At 52.9% G+C, this 5,000-nt stretch overlaps 1 non-coding gene across 1 annotated transcript in view; it reads right to left on the reverse strand.

Moving 5' to 3' along the window:
* LOC126435969 (small subunit ribosomal RNA) overlaps positions 1-765 on the reverse strand; it is a 1,909-nt gene extending 1,144 nt beyond the window's left edge. Inside the window, exon 1 of the ribosomal RNA XR_007580323.1 lies at positions 1-765. This exon is cut by the window's left edge and continues 1,144 nt beyond it. This is a non-coding gene — a ribosomal RNA (small subunit ribosomal RNA).
* Positions 766-5,000: the final 4,235 nt, after the last annotated feature.

The raw sequence follows: 5,000 nt of genomic DNA on the forward strand, positions 1-5,000 counted from the left end.
GAGCATGCACGAGGCGGTCGCACGCCTTCGGCTCGCCCCACCGGCAGGACGTCCCACGATACATGCCAGTTAAACACCGACGGGCGGTGAACCAACAGCGTGGGACACAAATCCAACTACGAGCTTTTTAACCGCAACAACTTTAATATACGCTATTGGAGCTGGAATTACCGCGGCTGCTGGCACCAGACTTGCCCTCCAATAGATACTCGTTAAAGGATTTAAAGTGTACTCATTCCGATTACGGGGCCTCGGATGAGTCCCGTATCGTTATTTTTCGTCACTACCTCCCCGTGCCGGGAGTGGGTAATTTGCGCGCCTGCTGCCTTCCTTGGATGTGGTAGCCGTTTCTCAGGCTCCCTCTCCGGAATCGAACCCTGATTCCCCGTTACCCGTTACAACCATGGTAGGCGCAGAACCTACCATCGACAGTTGATAAGGCAGACATTTGAAAGATGCGTCGCCGGTACGAGGACCGTGCGATCAGCCCAAAGTTATTCAGAGTCACCAAGGCAAACGGACCGGACGAGCCGACCGATTGGTTTTGATCTAATAAAAGCGTCCCTTCCATCTCTGGTCGGGACTCTGTTTGCATGTATTAGCTCTAGAATTACCACAGTTATCCAAGTAACGTGGGTACGATCTAAGGAACCATAACTGATTTAATGAGCCATTCGCGGTTTCACCTTAATGCGGCTTGTACTGAGACATGCATGGCTTAATCTTTGAGACAAGCATATGACTACTGGCAGGATCAACCAGGGAGCTGCGTCAACTAGAGCTGAGCAGCCGGCCGCCCGGGAGTGTGTCCCGGGGGCCCGCGCGAACACGCAAGCGTCCGCTCAATTATTCTGCAAACAGGAGGAGGCTGAGCTCCCCTGCACAACACACCTCGAAACCCTCTCAGGTCCCGGCGGCGCGCAGCGCCGTCCTAAGTACTTGGTCGGGTTCGAGAGAGGCGCAATCGCCCGGAGTTAGGCGAGTAGACGCTTTAGGTGCGACCACCCGTGCTCCCAACTGAGCTTGCCGCTGCCGACAGAGGCCCGGGAGCGTGCTGTCGTGGCATTGCCGGCGGGAGACAACACGCGCCACCTACGGTGACCGGCAGCTCCAACGCCAGCGCCACAGAAGGACAAAAGCCCCACTTGGGTGCCGAAGCGAACTCTCCCAGCACAGCGCACGCGCCAACACGTCCGCACAGCTGCGATACAAACCACCTGCGAGAACCGCTGGGGCGACCGAGCAGCAGACGGCGTCGCGGCGCCGAGCGCCGGGCGGCGGCGCATCCTCAGCGCACAAAGTCCTCAATCGGACCAGCACACTGCAGATGGCCACCGCGCTTCGCACCGGGCCCGCGAGGACCTACTTTGGCCGCAAGGCGCCGCGAGCAGGGGGCGCCGGCGCGCAGCTGCGCCGCCTGCCGCGTCCGTCGGCCGGCGCGCCTGCCACTGGCCGCCCCCACCAGCCGGCTGTGGCGCGTGCGCCCACGCACCGCGCTGCCAGCACGCCGGGCGGCCCCCCCTCACCGGCCGGGGACGGTCCCACCCAGCCACCGCCGCGTATCGCCTCACACCCAGATCCCCTTTCACGTTCGTGGGCATGGTGGGTCCCCTTTCACGTTCGTGGGCATGGTGGGTCTCCCTGAAACAACCGGTTAATAGCTCGACCGATCGTCGCCAACACTGATTCACCTCTAGCGAGAACAACCGCACCACAACGGGTTACCAGTTGTTCATTTGCGTAACGTCACCAGCAAACGTACACGTCCATCGCCATTTGCAACGAGTATTGCATGCCTGTGTCAGGTGTCACAACACACTACGTCTGCCCACATAGACGCAACAACATGTGCACGCCTAGAGAACACGTGGAAGGTAGACCCCGTACGTATGCGGTGTCCATTGCGCGAACGACTGTCAGCCCGCCTCTGCAGCATGTCGCAGATGTGGAACGCGGTGCAACATGCTATCACGGTGTGTGAGAAGAGACGACTACGTCCGAATACACGCTCCACTACATCAACAGACTGCTCATGCTGATCGCCATCCAGGGCGTCCGTTCCTCCCACACGTCTGTATGGCGTACCACACTGCAATCCAGCTCTTATAGGGAGACGACACGTAGCTGCGTGCACAATATTTGGACTGTATGGTCCGCCGTTGCTAGGCGCAGTCGTCATACGGTCACATGTGCCACGATGTATCATTCAGTACATACGGACCAATGTGCAGTACAGTTTGTGGGTTTTGCGTACATCGGCGGACAGGTGACAGGCCGTACCACAACGTAGGCTGAGTACGTCGGCATGCGAAGGGCATTGAACATGCAAACTTCTCACCGACCAGCTTGCGAAGGCAGGGGGGAAGGGGGGGGGGGCGGCATGTACGTCCTGCTGCTATCCACACTACAGTGTATAGCAGGAGCATGTGGAAAGTCAGCAACACCTGCAAGGTGTTTAACATGACGCGATACACAGGGGACCGGGCAGTGCGAGTAGGGAACTATATTGCGAGGGTTGCGGTTAGGCAACACTACACCAATTTAACGGGTTGCATAACAATTACAGAGCAGGTTCAGCGACAACGTGCGTCAGGTTAAGGCGCAATATAGTTTAGGTTACGGCGCACTTTAGGTTAGGTTAAGGCACATTATAGGTTAGGTTAAGGCACATTATAGGTTAGGTTAAGGCACAACATGGGTTAGGTTAAGGCACAACATGGGTTAGGTTAAGGCACAACATGGGTTAGGTTAAGGCACAACATGGGTTAGGTTAAGGCACAACATGGGTTAGGTTAAGGCACAACATGGGTTAGGTTAAGGCACAACATGGGTTAGGTTAAGGCACAACATGGGTTACGTTAAGGCACAACATGGGTTACGTTAAGGCACAACATGGGTTAGGTTAAGGCACAACATGGGTTAGGTTAAGGCACAACATGGGTTAGGTTAAGGCACAACATGGGTTAGGTTAAGGCACAACATGGGTTACGTTAAGGCACAACATGGGTTACGTTAAGGCACAACATGGGTTACGTTAAGGCACAACATGGGTTACGTTAAGGCACAACATGGGTTACGTTAAGGCACAACATGGGTTACGTTAAGGCACAACATGGGTTACGTTAAGGCACAAATTAGGTTAGGTTAAGGCACAAATTAGGTTAGGTTAAGGCGCAACGTAGGTTAGGTTAAGGCACAACGTAGGTTAGGTTAAGGCACAACGTAGGTTAGGTTAAGGCACAACGTAGGTTAGGTTAAGGCACAACGTAGGTTAGGTTAAGGCACAACGTAGGTTAGGTTAAGGCACAACGTAGGTTAGGTTAAGGCACAACATAGGTTAGGTTAAGGCACAACGTAGGTTAGGTTAAGGCACAACGTAGGTTAGGTTAAGGCACAACGTAGGTTAGGTTAAGGCACAACGTAGGTTAGGTTAAGGCACAACGTAGGTTAGGTTAAGGCACAACGTAGGTTAGGTTAAGGCACGATATAGGTTAGGTTAAGGTACGATATAGGTTAGGTTAAGGTACGATATAGGTTAGGTTAAGGTACGATATAGGTTAGGTTAAGGTACGATATACGTTAGGTTAAGGTACGATATAGGTTAGGTTAAGGTACGATATAGGTTAGGTTAAGGTACGATATACGTTAGGTTAAGGTACGATATAGGTTAGGTTAAGGTACGATATAGGTTAGGTTAAGGTACGATATAGGTTAGGTTAAGGTACGATATAGGTTAGGTTAAGGTACAATATAGCTTAGGTTCAGATACACATTGTTGTAGGGAAAGGTGTATTTGGGGGGGGGGGCGGCAGGTTCGTTGATAGTGATTATCGTAATTGGATGCCTGCGGCATTATCCGATTTGTCACGTCAGGATGCACTTTTGGCTCATGACAGGCGGCGCTCCGATTCCATGGTTGTGGCAGATCTGTGTCTTTCATTCCTGCCATTGTTTGTGTGCTGTGACAGGAGGCAGTATTGTGATGTTGGGTGCACCCCTGTGTAGGACATGTGTGGGTGTTCGTGGCTTAGCTGAGCAATGTGCGGATGTCGGAAGGGTGGGATATTGTGTTTTCTGGGTGGACCTCCCGGTCTGGTAATGATAGTGTGGATTGTGTCATGTGGCGGAGAGGATGCACTGGATGTTCTTCCATGCTGGTGGTTAGATATTGTGTGTGTGCCTGTTACAGGCAGAGAGTAGTGTGTGATAAGAGAGTAGTGTGTGATAAGAGTGTCTGGCTGACGTGTGGTTCTCATTGTGTGCAGAGTCTTTCAGCATGTATAGGGACGGTTGTATATATTATCTGTATTCTGATGGCTCTGCATCTATTACTAATCAGTGCCGTGTATACGGTTACTCTGGTTCCAGTCGAAACTGTTCTATCTCTGTACATTAGTGACACTACGGCTCCACTATGTTGCCGCCCCTGTCGGCCGTTTCCCCCAGTGTATGGCTAATGATTATCAGCAGTCAGTCTATTAGTCAATACCGGTAGTGTGACGACGTCAAATGTCCGGGATGGGGGAAGCTACACCCTTCCCGTGGGTCAGGGCCTAGAAAGACTCTTCCCACGCAGGAGACTGACTGTCGTTACTCTTCCGAGACATATATGTGCCCAGCGTTTTTTGCGACTGCGAGTGCAACGCCAGGAGGCTCGGACTGTCGTTACTCTTCCGAGAAATATATTTGCCCAGCGTTTTTTGCGACTGCGAGTGCAACGCCAGGAGGCTCGGACTGTCGTTACTCTTCCGAGAAATATATGTGCCCAGCGTTTTTTGCGACTGCGAGTGCAACGCCAGGAGGCTCGGATTGTCGTTACTCTTCCGAGATATATATTTGCCCAGCGTTTTTTGCGACTGCGAGTGCAACGCCCACGGGTGCCGACATGGATGGGGCGCTTCCTAGCTGATGGCTCAGCATGAGAATCCGTACAGTGAGCAATGCGATCGCGTCTGTAGCTTGTACGTGGTACAGCTCGCAGCTCATGAATAGGGACAGCG

Source organism: Schistocerca serialis, unplaced genomic scaffold (genome assembly GCF_023864345.2).
Source record: "Schistocerca serialis cubense isolate TAMUIC-IGC-003099 unplaced genomic scaffold, iqSchSeri2.2 HiC_scaffold_1223, whole genome shotgun sequence".
NCBI lineage: Eukaryota > Metazoa > Arthropoda > Insecta > Orthoptera > Acrididae > Schistocerca > Schistocerca serialis.